The 19,764-nt window shown below is 43.9% G+C and overlaps 1 protein-coding gene across 1 annotated transcript in view; it reads left to right on the plus strand.

Moving 5' to 3' along the window:
* The window catches only part of NUP50 (nucleoporin 50), a 1,722,767-nt gene that overhangs the window by 1,520,356 nt on the left and 182,647 nt on the right, over positions 1 to 19,764 (plus strand). The window lies entirely within an intron of this gene.

Genomic DNA, 19,764 nt, shown 5'->3' on the forward strand with positions numbered 1-19,764 from the left:
TTTAAACCCACCTAGGAGGGCCTATCTTTTCCTTAGGACCTTAACTTTGTCTTGGAAAAGTTTATACAACCACTTTTGAACCAGTGGCTTCAGCATCTTGCAAAAGTTTATACAGCCAGTTTTGAACCAGTGGCTTCAGCATCTTTAAGATTTTGTAGTTTGAAAAACAAACTGGTGGCCCTTACCTCTGCCAGAAGAGTTTCACCGCTCCAAGCCCTAAAGACTTCTCCTTCCATCCTTGTTGTCCATAAGGATAGGGTATCTTTAGGCATAAAGGGTTGATTGACCCTAAAAGTGATCAATGAGTTCTCAGCCAGGCTATTAATTTGGCTACTTTCTTTCCTAATCCTTAAAACAAGAATGAAAGGCTTCTGCGCTTACAGAATGTTCATAGGTAACTCTGATAGTATATGGACAAGACAAAAAGACATTCGAAAGACAAGACTAGCTGTTTGATTCTTTTCAGGAAAACCAAGTTGAACAGTAGATGTCCTACAAGTCACTGTTGTAGTATTTCCCATCCACCTTCCCCTTTTCCTAATGTTTATCTTATGAATTCTCTCAGACGGAGGGATAACCATTTCCATGCTTCCCTCCTCTTGGCTTACTCTCCTGTCTTTTGTTCTTTCCCTCGAGTGTCTCTGGGTCTACTGGCTTAGGGATAGTTTAAGAATCTTGCATTCATATGCCCTCATATATACCCCACACCCACTGGTTTGGATCATATGTCTTATGGCAATATGGAAGATTTGTTTGGCTTTGGCACACTGGCCGTATGTCTTACCTCAGGGAGAAAACCCATTAGTTTTGGAATACTGCATCAGTGAATAAAGTGGGATATCTACTGTTGTGGTGAGTTTGTACACAGTTGTACTTTCTCTGCATTACCCTTTGGTTTATCTATAGTTCTAGGGGTATTCAAAAAATGTCTAACCCAATCACACATTATTGCAGATTGAATGGCATTCACCTATTTCCTTGTTTAGATGACTTATTTTTGCAGAGTTTTTATCCAGATGCTGAGTCATTAACATGGATTGTGTCCTTTGACCAAGTTGGGCTTCCAGACAAATACTGCAGAAATTCTCCTCGACTCTGTCTTGTAGGATTGTGTTTCTGGGATTCCTTATAAATTCCTCTTTTCAATTTTTTTTTTTGTTGTTTTTTACAGAAGACATGTTGGATTTTTATCTGGAGTTTTTCCCAAACTTCTCTAATCAGTCTCAGACTTCTGCAAGAGAATTTCTCAGGATTCTTAGGTTCATGGCTCCTGTGAGACTCATGATACTTCTAGCCAGATTATACACAAGATGATTGTTTCTATTAAAAAAAAATGTCCAGTATTTGCACTTTGTGGAGTATCAAATTCCAGATTTGGGGTTTATAAAAATGAAACTGCATTGGTGGATACAAGTTAACTGAATGTAGGTGGTCTCTTCTCTGGCCCCATACCAGTATTTCACCACAGATTAATCAGATTTTGCTTGTGGAGCAGTTTCCAGGAGTGTAAGTGTGGAAGACTTATGGAAACCTGCAGACATACAAATGTTATATCATGTTGAAAGAGATGCTAGCTGTCCATGCCTTGGTTTCTCCATCCCCTTTGGTGCCTGGGACCTCAAATGACTACAGATAAAACCACAGTCATATGGTATATCAGCAAGCTGGGAGGTACATGATCGTATCCCATATGCAGGCTAATGTTGATGGCTTGGGAGTTGGCTCTTCAACATTCCTTTATGCTCTAAGCAGGTTATATTCCAGTAGAGAAACGGTGACAGACCAGCTGAACAGGATGAGGACAGACCCTTACATAGGGAAATTGAATAAGGGGTCTTCCAGGAATTGATCTATGACAACTAAGCAAGTTTTGTTCCAGGGTTCCTTGGAAGGGAGTGTCCTTTTATGCATTTTTACCCTTTCCATTTGATATCCGGGGTAATTATAAAAATTAAAAAGGATACTTCAGAAATCATTGTAGTGACTCCCTTTTTAGCCCAGGAAACATTGGATGTCTTTCTGTTCTCAAGTTGCAGTATTTTTACTGTGGGATCCTTCGCCTCAGGCGACCCAAATGTCTGCTGCTGTACAAAAGCTTAAGCCTGGTTGCTGCTAGTGCATGGGGCGTCAACATGCAGGGCCATAAACCAGGGGCCTTAAATTTGACATCTGCACGCAGACCTCAGAACTTTTCTGCCACAGTCAAACGTCATGTCGATCGCTTTGCTCCTCTTCTTCAAGACGTCTAAAGTTAAGTACCCCATTGGGGAATTTTTATTATTTTTGCTTGAGCTTAGGTTGTTGCCTGTTCTTAGCCGATGTCTGCTAGGAAGGGAAAATGTAGATGCAGACATCAAATTCCGTACAAAGACTCCCATGATATTTGCTTGTTCTGTTTAGGCCAGGAACACAATTTTACCTCCTGTACCATGTGCCAGTCGTTTGTTCCCAAAACTATCAGAAGCCATCGTTCTGCCCTCAATTTATATCTCGAGAACCAGAGGCTAAAGAAGTTAGCGTTAAGAATGGAACCACAGTCTGCTGCCCAGGTGGAACTGCCAACAAGGAAGGCCAAAGTTTCAAGGCCTACCACTTCTGCCCTTCCATCATCGTCCAACTGCGATATAGGGGTTGAGGGACATCTGGTAGAACCATCTACTTGGGCGACTACCCTAGAGGAAGCCGATTTCTGAAGTACTGATAGGCACATCCACGGAGGTTATCCCAATATCGGCTATTGCCGAAGTCGAGGGGGAACCAGGCTCAACTGGATGACCTTCAGCGATCCAGGATTCTGATTATTCCTCCCTAAGCCAGATCCCTGAAACTCCTTTAGAAAGGAGACCAAAGACCAAGCATTTGTCTGCTCTTATGGAGGAACAACCAGACTGGTAGTCCTTTCCACAGTCTGCTGCAGGCCTTCATGCCCCTTAGGCCTTCAGCCTCCTCAGCACCCACCTTGCCTGTACTAAGCCCAAGACCTGCCTCTATCCTTCCTTCGCTGTCACAGGAGGAAGGGAAGCCTCTTCCTCCTCAGATGAGTCAGTTACTCATCCCAAATAGCTTTCCCCTTGGAATACTACTCCCCAGATGAGGATTCCATTGAGGGAGACTGTCCTCCTGAGGGCATTTCATTTGGGAAGACTATCACAAAAATGAGGGAGTATTTAACTGGGATTCAACTTGAAGCAGCTCAAAATACCTGTTTTGAATCTCTCATCTGGGTTGTATCACTCTCCCTATTGGCCATCCCTCCGGTGAATCCAGCATTCCTAGATTCATTTCATCAGCTTCAAGAAAACCTGACTCTCAACCACCTGCTGCCAAGAGACCTGATCATTTCTATAAGGTCCCAGACGACCACAAATTTCTGGTAAAGCCCCCTTTGAACCCCGCTGTGATAGCAGTGGCCCCAGACAAACAGTCAAGACTTATTTAATCCTCATCACTCCTGCCTTCAGACAAGGATAGCAAGGTATGGACAGGCTGGGCAAGCAGATGTATACCTTTTCCAATCTAGCATTTATGGCAGTTAACTACCAGACCCGTATGGTGAAGTATGCCCTAGATTTGGTATCACAGGCTTTATTCCTACTGTTGTCCTTGCCTGACTCCCCTGACAAGACAGATATGGCATCTAAACCGTCCATGGCATCTCAGGTTGCCAGGCATTTTATAAAATGCAGTTATGATGCAGCAGAGGCCTCTGAGATCTGCTGCATCTGTGCTATGCAGAATACTCATGGCTTAAGCTCCAGCCACTACCTGAAGACTTTAAATCTAAAATTTTGGATGAACCCCTGGATAATAACCTCCTGTTTGGGAAATCTGCATGCCTGTTTAAGAACCTACAGGAGAAGAGTAAAGAACTCCAAGATATAAAACACTTACTGGTCTCCCCGTACCAAAACTTTACAGAAATTATCTTGCAAAGATCTCCTTCGTCAGAGCCCTTGCCCCAGCCACCTCTTCATCTTTCAGACATAGGAAAGGGACCAGGAAACAATCCTCTTCCGGGACAACACCTTTTCAGTCTACCAACAGGCAGCCCTTTCAGGACAGAAATAATGCGTGACTGCCTCAACCACCTTACCCTGTCATCCCACCTTGCTCACTGTCTACCACTTTGGAAAGAAGTCACCTCAGACCGCTGAGTCCTGGCAATAGTGGAAAAAGCATATTTCTTGTCTTGGCAGGAAAAACCTCACACCACAGGGCATTCCCTTTCCACCCAAAAAACAACTTCACCTAATCTCTCACATTATCCATGGTCACTTTACTCTGGGAGCCATAGAACCTGTTCCACCAGGTTCGTTTGGAGACATCATGGAGCTCCTGTGCCAGAGGGGGGGTGTGCCCCAAAACCGATCTCAGACGAGTCTGTATTCCTGGCGGTATTCAACTTGGGCCCATCTACCTCTTGGGTGTCCTCTCCTGCGGATCCATTAGTGGATCTGATAACATCTAGGGCATGGAAGGAACCAGACAACATACAGCCCATTCCCAAGCGCCCCGACAAAGTTTTGAATCCCCAGTCGGATAGAGCGCATTGGAACAAGGGGTCCCCAGTAGAGGCGATGATGGTGGCGGCCACCACCAAGAAGGAGCTCTCGCAAGAGAGCTCCACGGTTCAGTCCCCCTGATCGGGAATCGAGGGCGATGGAACATTTTGGGAAGTGAGTATATGCTTAAGCAACCTTCTCGGTGAATGCGCTGAACTATATGGCATATGTAATTCAACTTCAGAGAGATCTTGTTAAAGAAATCATGGAGTCGACCCCAGAGTCCATGTCTGCGGAGGATGAGATGATGTTCTCCAACCGAATGGCCAATCTCAAAGTGGTTGCCAATACGTCCATTTGACTGATCTCTCATGCCACAGGGGAGCCACAAGGGTGGTTGGGATAGGCACTGTCATCAGGCGTCACACCTGGCTCCAGTTGTCAATTTTCGGATCCCTTTAAGACGTCTTTTACCAATGCCCTGTATGATGGTTCTTCCCTTTACAGGAAATCAGTGAAAGAGACAGTGTTCCAGAGCGAGAAGGATGGGAAGACATTTGTCTGCCGTTGGGATCCGCTTCTTGTCTCCTCAAAGATCCTTTTCCAGGAATCCATGAGGAATGAAGATGTGGTTCCATAAGTCTGAGGCGTTTTCCCGGGATACTCAGGATTCTCCTTCTGCCAAAGGCAGAGAGGGTTATGATAGACGCTGCCCTAGAGGCAGAGGGGATCCTAGGAATTTGTGGTCCCAGGAACCCTTCTCTGAGAAAACCGGGCAGCAGCCCTGAAGGGTTGCCTGACTGTTAATCTCTGGAGGCAGTCAGGGGTCATCTGTCGCTACACCCAAAACCATGGTAGTACATTACAACAGATCGTTGGGTGTTCCGAATCATATCCAGAGGATATTTCGTTCAGTTCAAGGAACCTCTCAGTCCGAACAAGCTCCTCCCAGATGTCCTACTGTGCAATGGGAGGAAGCAGCACTAGAAATAAGAAAGCTGCTGAAGAAATGAGTCATCCAACCAGTCCCCCTAGACCAGTCTGGATCTGATGTTTATTCCAGCTTCTTTTTGGTGCAAAAGAAAACGGGGGACCTCAGACCAATTTTGGATCTGTCCACATTGAACCATTCAGTACCCAAGGCGAAGTTTTGGTTGGTCACTCTTCAGTCCGTCCTGCGTTTTCTGCAGGCGTAAGACTGGATGTGCTTGATTGATCTCCAGGATGCGTACGATTCGTACTATCACATCAAGATGGACAGGCACTCCCTGAGGTTTGTTCGCTTCTGGCTGGGAGCTAGTCATCAGTTCAGAGCCCTTCCCTTTGGTGTTACCACAGCCCCCAGAGTGTATACCAAGGTGATGGCGGTTGTAGTGGATCACCTGAGGCTTCAGGGTATTCAGGTCTTTCCCAACCTGAACGATTGGCTCTTTGCTACTCCATCAGAGCATCTACTCTGCCAAGCCAGGGATTACTTCATTCTGCTGGTGAAGAAACTGGGCATCACCATCAATCTGAATAAATCTTTACTGGCCCCGGTCCAGATTCTGGACTTTATCGGGGCTCGGCTGGACACTAAAAACAATGGTATTCCTGACTTCAGACAGGATACGCAGTCTAAGATTACATGTGTTGCCCATTCTTCATGCAAAAGTACGGACAGCCGAAGCAGTCCGAAGGGCGTTGGACTCCATGTTAGCCACGATCAATCTCCTGCTGATGACTCATCTTCATACAAGAGTTCTTCAGTGGACGCTTGCAGTCCAGTGGTCCCTGTTAGATCTTCCTCTGTCCTTTCCTGTGAGAATCTTGAGTATGCAAGGACTCCCTTTGGTGTATTCAATCCCCGGATCTCCTCAAGGGATGCTCCTTTCACCCTGCCTTTCCCAAAACCATGGTGACCACGGATGCCCCCCAGCTGGGGGGGGGGGCACTGCTTGGGAAGGACAGTCCAAGGCATGTGGTCCCCATCCGAGTCCAGTTTGCATATCAACGTATTAGAGATGAGAGTGGCAGTCCTTCTGGCTTTGCAGGCTCATGCTTATTTTCCTCTAGGGACAATTGCTATTCAGACAGACAATATGTCAGTGGTCTGGTACATCGGCATACAAGGGGGAACCAGATCTTATCCCCTCTGTCGAGAAGCCATGAGTGTGTGGGAATGGGTAGTTTCTACCAGCCGCTTTCTAGTAGCAACGCATATTCTGGTGCAGTCCAACATTCTAGTGGACAGGCTCAACAGATCTGTCCTGATGCCTTAAGAGTGGTCTCTGAATCCTTCAGTAGTGGAACTAATTTTTCTAAAGTGGGGTCATACCTGCTCCAATCTCTTCGCATCTCCTTCCAACACGAAATGCAGCAAGTTTTTTGCTTTGAACCCTCCCGTAGGGGGATGCCCCGAGAGGCGCACTGGTTCATGCCTGGCCTCCCAGTTTCCTTTATGCTTATCCTCTGCATCTTCTCATGTTGAAGTTTCTTCAAAAAGCTTGAAGGCTGGGGAGCAATGTGATCCTCATCACCCCATTCTGGCCTCCCCAGGTTTGGTTTCCCTTACTGTGGTGTCTGGTAGTTCCTCCATGGACATTGGAACCAGTTCCAGATCTTTTTTCTCATCCCGCAGGGATCCCTCACCCAGATCTGGACAGTCTGAAGCTCACTGCTTGGTTGCTCTGGTTCCCATGATCATTAGGACTCCCGGATTGTCATCCCCTGTCAAGTCCATTTTGTTATCGGTTCACAAATCTTACACCAGAAAGATGTATTGTAGTAAATGGAAATGTTTCTCCGTATGGGCCACTCAGCGGGCCTTGGATCCCTTTACTGCGTCTCTTTCAGCAGTCTTAGATTTTCTGGCGAGTATTTTTCATCAGGGTGCCAGTTCATTAACAGTTAAAGTCCAACTGGCAGCTATTTCTAATTTCCATGTAGGGGTGAATGTCTTCCTTGGATTCTTCCAAACTTTGTTAGATTTTCTTTAAAGGTGCCTTTCTTCTTAGACCCCTGGTTAAGTACCCTATGCCTCCGTGGGATCTTACCTTAGTGTTACAGGCATTAGTCTCTGCACCCTTTGAACCTGCAGCATCAGTTGATTTGCAATTTGTAACCTTGCCATTACCTCAGCCAGGAGTGTATCAGAGCTTCAGGCTCTCAAAATGTCTTGCATGATCTTTCACAAAGACAGTGTGTCGCTGCGCAGTAATCCATCTTTTCTTCATAAAGTAGCCTTGGAAGCAAATATTAATCAGACTATCAATTTACCAGTTTTTTTTTTCCCTAACTTCCAAAACAAAGGGGAATACAAGCTGCATCTGATTGATGTTCATATGCAATTGAGATTTTACTTGCACAGGACGAAACTTTTTTGTAAATCGGATCAACTGTTCGTGTCTTATGCTAAACCCTTCTTAAGCAAGCCAGTTTCTAAAGTAACTATTGCTCGCTGGATTTCCCAATGCATTGTAAGATCCTATGCTATGAAAGGCATGTCTCTTCCAAGACAAGTGAAGGCGCATTCTACTCTGTCTATGGCTGCGTCAGCTGCCTACTGGTCTAGGGTGTCTCTGGATGATATCTGTTAGGCAGCCACTTGGTCCTCATCTCATACCTTTATTTCACATTACAAGCTGGATATTGTGTCTAGAAACAGAGCATCTTTTGGGTCTGCGGTGCTCCGGAACATCCTTCCATGAGAGCCACTCAGGAGTTTTTGGTAGCTGGGGACTCTGTCCCCACAGGTTGAAGACAAAATGAAGTGAACTACTTCAGATAAAGAATTTATGTACTCACCATAACATTCCATCCGAGTAGTTGTGCTTCATTTGTCTTCAAATCCTCGTAACCGACTCGGCTGTTATACAGCTCGTGCCAGCCAAAAAAACTCTCGAGCTAAGACTACCCATAATGCCCCCCTCTCCATTACCGCAGATCTCATTTGCCACTGTCAGCAAGCCACATCACTGTTGCTCTCAGCTGAGTTCTTAATTTCTATATTTCAGCTAATTCTTTGTATTATTGTCCTATGTAAATATATATATATATATATATATATATATATATATATATATATATATATATATATATATATATCTTTGTACAACTATTTTCAGCTGTATGATACTCTACACAGAACCTTTGATAATCTTTATTACCATTGTTGGTAACTCCCTCTCCCACCTGCCTTAGCTATTGTGGTAATTCTTAGAACTGTCGTTGGTACTTTCCTTTCTCCCTTGTACCTTTCTTCACTACCATCATTGGTAGACCTCCATCTATCTTTTGTGTGAGTGCTTGTTATACTTAAACTCTAAATTCCTTAAAATGGCAGAAAAACATAAAGGCACTTCTGGATTCAAACAGTACCAAGACTGTGGAAGAAAGCTGTCCAATTCTGATGGGCATCTTTTGTTTGTCTAGGAGCTCCACATCTCAACCAAAATTGTGACATCTGCCAGGCCTTTAGTAAACAGGCTTTGGTCAAGCATCAAAATAAACTCATTTTAAAGGGCATGCTGAAAACTCCTTTCAGTGAAGCTTTGCCCAAGTTTGATTCCCCTCCTTCCAAAAAGAAGAGCCAACTCTACCTGTGTCCTCCATGGCATTGGTGGCCCAAAAACATTAGGCACCTGTTCCGACTACCTCTATGTTACTGAAACTAGAAATCTGAGAATCCTCTGCACTGATTGCTGCTACTACGGTTTCATCAGCATCTGCATCTTTGGTTTCTGGCTTGGTGCTGACTTCTCCAACTGTGCCTCAGCAGGTCTTACCCACCCCACTGGTGCTGAAACCTGATCAAAGTCTTCCCAGGGAGAGGTAGTTACCGTCCATAGACCCCTTTGCAGGCCATCTGCCCAGTCCCTTTCTGGAACAACCAGAATCTCCTTCAGGATTATCTGTTTGATCCTCCAGGAGTCTGTCTGAAGTAGATGTGGTGAAGTTGGTGGATCAGCTGTTGGGGGCCTGAGGTATTCCTCCACATTCTCAGGCTTCTCTCCCTCTTGGATTTGGGATATCTTCTCCAAGGACTCCTGCAGTATTTCTTCTGACTTCCACTGGAGCTTTGGATCCTAACACTTTGATTCCCCTGGTACCAGCTGTTCCTGCACCGTTAGGCATCTCTACCTCAGCAGCAGCAGCGGATATTGTGCTGACTTCTTCGGTTTTCTCCTTGGAACTGATAAATTCTTGGGGCCGAGACTCCAATGCTGGTTCGGAGGGTCTTGGATCGGCTCCAGTTTATTATTCAGAGCCAACCTTGGCTCTTGGGACTTTGTTGGTTGGGGGTCCTTCCCCGGCTCCTGCTTTGGATATGGACTCACGGAGCAGGGTATGATGTCAGTTCCTAGGTGGTCTTATTCTGTTCCGGGCTCCCAGTCCTCTTCATAGGGTCCTGCCTTCCAAGTTATGGAGATAGCTTTAGCCTCTGCAGGCTCGCAGCTGGTCCCTCCTGCATTGGAGTGTTATATTACAATATTTTCTGGTTCAGAGCTGACACCAATCCCCACGACAGGACAGCGAGCACCGAAACATTGTTACCCCTGTACAGGGCCCCTCTTCTTCAGAGCCTTCCTCAGAAATTCCTGCTGAGGAACACCCCCATAAGATGATGTGCAAGAGGAAGCATCTAGATTCCCGGGAAGAATCTGTCACCAAGACACTGATTTCGATGAAGGGGGAGGTTCCCCCCGGTCACCCCCTGAAGATGTCTCCTTTGGAGACATCCTGGACATCCACAAGCAGAGGGGTAACTGGAAGCCCCAAGACCCGACATCAGAGGAATCCGTGTACTTGCAAGCGTTTGGTGCTCTACCATCTGCTTACTGGCTGACCCCATCTACTGACTGTCTTAAGCTAATTGCGCAGCGGGCGTGGAAGGCCCCTGACTCCATACAGCCTATTCCCGGAGACCAGACAAAATTCTATCTCCATGGACCACCAATATTGTGCCAGTGGTTTAGCAGTAGATGCCATGGTGGTGGCTGGTGCCAGCAAGAAGGAACTCGCTGATGAGAGTCCTACTGTACATCCTTCTAACTGGGAGGCTAGGATGATAGACAGATTTGGAAAGCGGGTCTACACTTCAACCTTCGAACTCAGGTCCTTGGAACTTTATGGCACACTTTGCTACACTTCAGAGAGATCCGATTAAGGAGTTGTTGGACACTCTCATTGGAACTGTGTCTAACGAGGTGCAGGATAAGGTCACCCCTTGGCTAGCAGCCCTGGAGTGTATATCAGACTCGTCAATGCAGCTTATTGCGCATGCAGCTGAAGGTATGACCAGAGCAGTGTGTTCTGGCATTGCTGTAAGGCGCCATGCCTGGATATGCTTGTCTGAATTCGCAGAGCATTCAAGTCTTCCTTTGTCAATGCTCCATTTGATGGATACACTAGCCAGGTGTGAAAAGGATAGAAAGACCCTGTCTGCTATGGGCATTAGTTTTTCTACTCAGCAGTCCTACTCCAGGAATCAGAGGAATGGAATGATGTGGTTCAAAAAGTCCCCAAGGGCCTTTCCAGGACACACGTGATGACTCAGAATTAGTCCAAAATGACAAAAAATACACCGAGCCCACAGACATTGCCAACATCCTAGCTGACAGGTTCAGTGCAAACTTCTCCCCCCTCTCCCCACCAAAATGGCAAATATCTATCCCAACAGAGTGCTGCCCCCCTGACATCTCAGATGCTCAGGTAAGAGCCACCCTCTCCAAAGCAAAAAACACAGCATCAATGGGACCAGATGGTGTCCCGGGCTGCGTCCTACATGAACTCCAAGAAGAGCTAAACCCAAACATAAAACTACTGTTCAATCTTAGCCTTACTACAGGATATGTACCCAAAGAGTGGCGTACAGCAACAGTGGTCCCTCTCCACAATGGTGGTGCCTCAACAGATTCTGGAAACTATCGCCCCATAAGCCTGACTGGCTTGGTCTGCAAAGCTATGGAAAGGATCATCATGGACCTCATAAATAAAGATATTGGGGACCTACAGACACTGGATCCTACCCAGTTTGGCTTTAAGGGCAGATCCTGCCTCTTAAACCTGGTCGATTTCTTTGAAACAGTCACCAAGGCCATTGACGAGGGGAAGGTGGTCCACACAGCCTACCTGGACCTCGCAAAAGCCTTCGATACAATACCCCACTCGGGCATTATAGATAAGCTCACCAGCTTAAATATAAATCCCTATGTCACTAGATGGTTTGCAAACTGGCTCAAGGACAGAACCCACATGGTTAGAATTGCTGCAGCCATGTCAGACTCCAAACCAGTTACAAGTGGCGTCCCACAAGACTCAGTCCTGGGACCTCTCCTGCTTGGTATATATTTCTCGGCGGTACAGGCCAACACGGAAGGACTGTGGCTGACCAAGTTCGCAGATGACTGCAAACTGGGCGCCATAATCAACTCTCCAGCCGACACAAGCATCCTCCAAAAGGGCCTCATAGAAACAGACAACTGGTGCCACAGCCATGGCCTCAAGCTAAACGCCAGAAAGTGTATAGTCATCCCCTTTGGCAAAAACAAAGTGCCCACAGATTACCACATAGGTGGTAATCCATTAAGTACAGAAGAAGTCATTAGGGACCTGGGGACCCAAGTTTATAGCAATCTCTCATTTGACAACCACGTGGCCAAAGTGGTTAGAAAAACATTTTATATAGCCCACCTAATCATGAAGGGATTCACATCTAGATCAGGGGAGGTCATTGTACCTCTTTACTCATCCCTCATCAGGCCCATAATTGAGTACAATGCCCCTTTTGGGATGTACCTTACCAGACACCTGCAGCAACTGGAAAGACCCCAAAAGTACCTCACCAAGAGGATCAAAGGGCTCAAACAGATGCCATATGCTGCCCGGTTAAAGAAACTCCAGCTCTACTCAGTGGCATACCGCCTGCTCAGAGGCGATCTGTGCCTGACGTATAAAGCCATGTCCAACCCGGAATTAATGGACATGCTGCACCTCAGAAAATCCAAATCCCATCGAGCTATGCGCTCGAGAGACTTGAACCTCAGCACTGAAATAAATAGGACATGCTGGAGGGACAGATTCATAACCCAGTTCCAGACCTGCTGTCGCATCCAAAGGAATTGGTGCATCCCGATCTACATGCACTCAAGCGCATAGCTTGGTTCTTCCAATTCTGCTAGTTGCCATGCAGAATAATACAACTTCCTCCATACAAAAAATTCTTCTGGCTTCCCGTAGACCTTCCACCAGGAGAGTCTATTCCAGTAAATGGAAGAGGATTTTCTATTTGGGCCTCTGAAAACGATTTAGACCCCTTTTGGGCACCTGTTGAAAAAGTTTTGAAATTTTTAGCTGCCCTTTTTGACCAAGGAGCCTTTGCTTCTTCCATTAGAGTTCAGTTAGCAGCCATTTCTAGTTTTCACAGCGGCTACGAGGACCATTCTTTAATTTCCCATCACTTATGCAAGGTTTTTCTCAAAGGTGCCTTGCGTCTAAAACCCCCATTCAAAGATCCCTTGGCTCTTTGAGATCTAACCTTGGTTTTGCCATCTTTAATATAACCCTCCCTTTGAACCAGCAGCTACTTGACATCTCAAATGCCTTTCCTGGAAAACTCTCTTTCTAGTAGTCATAGCTTCCACAAGAAGTCTCTGAGATTCAGGCGTTGTGTGCAAAACCCCCATATGTATCATTTTTCATAAAGGCATGGTGTCGTTGAGAACTAACCTTTCGTTTCTTCCTAAGATGGGCTCTGAATATGATATTAATCCAACTATTGAGTTGCAAGTTTTCTTCCCCAAGTTTTCCAACAAAGGTGAATATTGCTTGCATTTACTGGATGTTCATAGGCAGCTACATTTTTACCTTGACAGGAATAGTCCAGGAAATCAGATCAATTATTTCCTTTTCTGGCCCAACAGTGGGAAAAAGCTGTGTCAAACATAACTTTATCTAGGTGGCTGCAAGATTGTGTTACTTTCATTTATGAACATAACCAAAAGTTACCTGTGCCTGTAAAAGTGCAGATCAATCCTACATCAGATGTATTTCATTCAAAAGCTTCCATGGATGAAATATGCGCAGCTGCAACTTGGGCTACACCTCATACCTTTATCATTCATTACAAATTGGATATGGTCTGCAGGGGAAGGAGCATCCTTTGACTCTATGGTTCTCAGGAATATCCTTCCATAAGACCACCCAGGAACTATTGGTCAAGAATGAATGAAGATTGACAACATCAGATAAAGAAGTTATGTACTCACCATAATGTTCCATCTTTGTTGTCGATCTTTAATTCTTGACTTCCCACCCACCTTCTTCGTTCTGTAGTTCTCCTGGGGGATCAAACCCTTGTCCTGGGTTTCCATAGGGTTTTTATCTTGGACATTGCTTCTGCTTAGTTTCTGTGTACACTCTTGCTATGGTCTGCAAACTCGATCTGAGGTAATGGAGAGAGGGGCATTTTGGGTAGAGTCTTAGCTCGAGAGTTTTTTGGTTGGCATAAGCTGCATAATGGCCAAGCTGATTCAGAGGATTGGAACAGTCTCCTTTTTCCTCAAGAATGAACGAAGATGGGCAACACAGATGTAACGTTATGGCGAGTACATAACTTTTTCAAGAACAATTGCTTCAGATTGTTAAAAAAAACTTACCAGGGAATGGAACATACTAGGCATTGTTTTCCTAAAGAAATTACTGTTACTTTGTCAAGTTTTACCACTGTTGATGAGCAGTGATCAGGAAGTTATAAAGGTTATAATTTTTTGTTAGATAATTCTGCCAAATTGAAATCTAAACCAATGCATGGACATGGAAGATTAATAGATTATATGGAACCAAAACAGTCACCATGTAAAACTAATTGGAGTGATGCATTCAACTGAAAGACTTCAGAAAGAAATGTGGAAAGTTTTGTAAGAGAAATTGAGTGCAAAAAATAAAAAGTAACATCAGGATCTAAGCACACAATGTCAGTAGGATGTATTTGCATAAGAACGAGATACTTGTTTAAGGTGAGAGACAAAAAATATATAAGAAATGAAAGAGGTCCAACTACAGCTTTGTAAACTGAAATAAAAAAAGCTGGTCAAACAAATTGAGCGTAGTGCAAGACTAGATCAAGAAAAATGTGAAGAAAACCATGTAAAAATATTGACTATAATAAGAAACCATTTTATAATTGCATAAGATCTGGAAGGAGTAAAGACAAATTGAGAAACTGTAGATTCTAAAATTTATTCTTGGACACAATATATAGATATATTTGGAAAATCATATGCAAAGCAGTTTGGCTATGCAAAGGGGGTGATAAGTTGTCCTAGTGGCATCCATGTAACCTCAGATACTAAAATCAAAAAAGATCTGTGCAGACTGGATCCAAACAAAGCACAGGGAGGGAAGACTGAACTAGTAATGACCTGAGAACACTTCAAGAACTTGCAGTACTGTTCTAGCTATTATTTACTGGGCCATATAAATATGGAGAGATTTCTCAAGATTGGAAACGTGCACTTATTAAATCTGTCTTTAAGTGGAAACGGAAGCAGGACAATTCCAGAGTCACAGACTGTCAAGTCTGCTTTCATGTTGTGGAAAAGTAATGGAGAAGGTAAATTGGATAAGTTATTGTCAGAACTGGAAAGGTTGGGACTTGAAACCATACATCAGCATCCATATGTTGAAAATAGATGTATTATCAACTGTAACATGATGTCTTATAACAATATAGTAGCCGCTATGAATGAAAAATTGTGCAATGATTTAATTTTTTAAATTTAACATCCTGCATTTGGCAGAGTCATACACAAAACATTGATAGATAATTTGGTGCAGCTAGGTATTGATGTACTCTTGATAAGATGGGTAGCTGCATGGCTTTACATATTGGACATGGCAAGTGTTATACAGCAGTTGGTCAGATGAAATTTTTGGTTTACAGTCATGGTGTTTTAAGTTGCATCTTTCAGAGCTGTCTTTTTCATCTGAGCTGTTCTACAGTGTGTATGCCACTGACTTGAGATTGGTTAAACTGATTACATGTGTTGCAGATAGGGCATGTCTGTAAAAGAGCTTGACTAAATTTTCTATTTGAACACAGGCGAATAATATGCTGATAAATGCACAAAAAACTAGGCATATGATATTCGGGAGACCTAAATTAAAAGGTGAATATTGAATACAGCACACCATGATTGAAACTGTAAATGTTCTTCTGTATCACTGTTGCAGTATTATTCACCTTGGGGATATCCTGCTAAGGATAGCCCAACATCCAGCCAGTGTGCCAAAGCCTTTAGAACTTGTATGTGATGTACGTCACACATGTTCTCCTCGTACAAGACAGAGAATAAAGGAGATGTACAGATGCAGTTACCCAGAAATTCTTTGCTGCTGGTCTGAATGCACTTTGCTGTGCTGAATACCTAGCTGTCAGGTAAGTGCCCCTTTGGGATCTTTTTTCTATTTACTATTTGTCTTCTTTTCCTTTGATTACCTAGAGTTCATGTAATCCAAAAAGGGAAAATGTCAGTGTGGTAGGTAGATTCCACATAAGGATCGTCACAAATGGTGTCTTTTTATTTGAATGCTTCTCAGAACTGTACCTCCGGTAGTATTTGTAAGGCATTTGTGCCCAAGGCTGTCAGAAGCTTGTTGTCTTCCCTGGCCATCTAGCTCAAGAACCAGAGGCTTAAATAGTTAGCCCAGGGTAGCATGGCCGAATTGATTAAACCAGAGGTTAAAGAAGGCCAAGAAATCTCTGCCAGATTCTTTGGCTTTCCAGACTCCACCAGACATCACTGCAGAGACTGAGACTCCCACTAGAGGTGGGTGATAGCTCTGTAGGTAGTCAGGTGTTGACTTCTGGTTCCACTGCTGCTATCTCAACTGAGGCCAGCATGTCCTAAGGCTTTGCAGGCGTCTGCAGCAGACATAGAGGAGGAACTGTGGTTGATTATCTCAGAGGGCCCTAGATGGATTCCATAAATTCTGGTCAGTGAAGAGGTTCTGGCTAAACTCTAACTCATTACATCCGAGTGATGCCTCCAGGTCCATCTGCAGTTAACTTGTACTGACGCCTCTAGGCATCAAATGTTGCTTGTTCATATTTGCATCAATTCCAAAACCATGCTATGTGCAAGGTTTTTAAAAGATTTCATCTTAAAGCCTACACAATGGCAAACTCAACTGCATTAATATTTGACCTCTGTCTAGTGCAGGTAAATAGATATTAACTATTTTTATGGTATTAATTTATACAGATATCATTTTTCACAGTTAAATATCTTAATCAAGTAATACAGAGCTCCTTAGCGTCATATGAAAGCACCCAGCTAGATGAATAAAATGCTGCTGAAACTGTGTAACTTGAGTGGTTGCTGAGATATTGTAAGTTGCTTACAAAATATTGCAAATGTAATTGTTACTGTGTTTACTGTGACTTAAAAATCCTGTTTACGACCTAGAACTTGAAGAATACTACCACTATAAAAAGTTTGTGCTGAAAAGTTTGCCTTTCATACTTCTTTCGTAACCTCTATGGTTCCAGCGATATGAACATTGTTTGAAATGCGAGGACATTTCATTTATTTATTTTACATTTGTTAACTGACTGAGCTGAAAAGGCCCTTTTTCAGCAGAGGCCTGGGGAGAAAAGCTCCACATAGAAAAATTACAGATACATTTAGTTATTTAGACATGATCAGTATACACACAAATTACAAAAGACATGTTTTTACAGTGGTATGCAGCACACCAACAGTTACAGTGGAGAGAACAAACAAAAAAATATTAAAAATAAAGGTTATTAATAGATTTGTGGTGTACAGCTGAAATTTGGAACATAGGTAGAATACATATATAGTACACATGGTACAGTACATACGTTGTAGATTAGCCAGTGTTTGTGAGTACGATTGAAAACTATTATCAAGTACTCTAGGTTTAGTATGTGTACCTTATCCGCTTTCACTATCCTGCGGACATAATTTGATTCTGTCAAAAGGCTTGGGGCTCCGTCCATTGGAAGTTATAGTACAAATTTCCTGAGCTCCATTGGAGTGAATGAGTTAAATCCCGTTAGTGTTCAGAACCTCTAGTGTTTGTTAGGCCTGACATCCCTACCAAGAAAAAACAGAAGTTTAAACATTCTTATGTATGTGCTAACGACCCTCCAAAGGCCTGCTTTAACGTCCCTGAAATCTCCCCAAGGGTTTTCGGTACCTACTCCTCCTTGGACTTCAACTCCTTCCAAAATGGCTAGGGAACCAGATTCCTTGGATGAGAATTGAGTCTGATTGAAGGGTCCTTGTCTTACTCTTCTTAGATGCTTTCTCCTTTTGCTTGCGGGTCTGACGAACAGAGTCTGTTAGCCATGTTCCTCCTTTACAGGATTTGTCTTTTGGGGACACAGAATCCAGAAAGATCAAATATTTTAAGAGGGATTCTTCTCAGGTGTCATCCAGAAGAGGTGTTATGAGTTGCATCAGGTGGACACACCTAAACCTTCTGCAATACCTCCTGTGTTGGCTGCTGTGTTAGTTTTATAGCTGCCTGTAGAACTCCTGATTCTTAGCCCCCTGCTCCAAAGAAACCTGGCAGGTTTTATAAGGCTCCTGAGGATTGTCACTACCTATTTGAGTCCTCCTGCTGTGGTGTCTGTTTCTTTTGACTAGCTTTCTAAGCTTTTGCCCTCTTCCAAGCTTCTGCCTTCAGATAAGGACAGTAGGGCAGTGAAGAAGATTGGCAAGAAGGTCTATACTGCTTCTACTTTGGCCTTTAGGGCCATCAGTTACCAGACCCACATGACCTGATGCTTGGGCCTTGATTGTCCAGGCTTGTCAGGTTATTTATTTAAATTTGTTGACCGGGAGTGTCCGACTGGACGTGGGTCCATTTTCAGCGGAGGCCCAGGGAGAAAAGCTCCACAGTAAAATAAACAGACAGTAGTTACATTGGATTACATAGCGATTAACATAGAAATTACTTACAACATATTTACAGATGAAGAACATAGTACATCAGTAGACAACTAGAATCTTTATCTGTGAAGTACATAACCGGCATTAACAAATGTAACAATGAGAAGTTCCTGCTGTATAATAAGTACTAGGCTTATGAGCATCTGAGCTTGCTATAATCAAGATAGTTAGTGGAGTGGAAAGAAAGGTAGTAGTTGGATGGGGTGGATATTAGAGTGGGAGTTGCAAGGGCATAGCCAGCATGTTTTTAGGTGCGCTTTTAATAAAGTTTTGAAGTTGGTGCATGATGGTACGGAGGTAATTGTGGGTGGGAGTGAGTTCCATAATTTGGCTACGACGCAAGAGAATAGTGCTTCACCAGCAGAGTTATTGGCTTTAATGATCTGCAAGTGATTTTTGTTGCTGGATCTTAGTGGTCTGGGGAAGCGATAGGGTTGGAGTAGATTCTGGAGGGATGGGACATTTAGTGGATGGTTTACTAGTTTGTGGGCGAGTGAGAGTTGATACCACTGAAGGAGGTGAGGGATGGGTTCTATCTGACCACCTTGATTCTGAAGGAAAGTTTTCTGCTTTATCTGTTTTGGGTTTTACCGCTCAGATGGCTTGCCACTCAGTCAAATGCAGCAGTGATGCTGCTGATGTCTCTTCCAGAGCTCCTGTCTTTGGGCCTGTCTTGAAGTGTTCCTCTTGGCTTCGTTTGCTGTCATTACCTGAAGATATTAAAGCCAAGTTGCTGGATGCTCCTTTGGATAATAACAATCTCTTTGGGGCTGCTGATGCTGCTATGTTTTTTTCTCCAAGAAAAAAGGTAAAGCTTTATAAGACTTTAAACATTGCCCCCCCCCCCCCCAAATCCTTAAGTTCCAGAAGAACTGTCTTACTGTGTCTGCTTTTGTTCACAGGCAGCCTCGTCAGGCTACTAAAGGCAGGAATGGTGGTAGGCGAGCTGTTTCTGCAAAGTCTCATCGGGCTCCTCTGGCTCTGAAGCATTCCTTTTCTGATAAGCCTGCTTTCCTTTGAAGCTTTACACAGACAACACCACAGTGATGTGGTATGTAAAAAAGCAAGGGGCACAAAGTCACCTTCTTTGCAGACTTGGCTGTTCAGGTCTGGGATCTGGCTATCAGTTGTCAACAAGCACAATCTAGTGGCAGCCTTTTTGAACAGGTCCAAACATAGATACTCATATGGATGCTTAACAGAGGCACGTTTCTGGACATAGTTCATCAGTGAGGTATTTCTCAGGTAAATCTTTTTGTCTCCACTCTGAACAGGGCAGACCTCTTTTCTGTTCCAGA

The sequence above is a fragment of the Protopterus annectens genome, chromosome 11.part0 (genome assembly GCF_019279795.1).
Source record: "Protopterus annectens isolate FY-2018-M chromosome 11.part0, PAN1.0, whole genome shotgun sequence".
Taxonomy (NCBI): Eukaryota; Metazoa; Chordata; order Ceratodontiformes; family Protopteridae; genus Protopterus; species Protopterus annectens.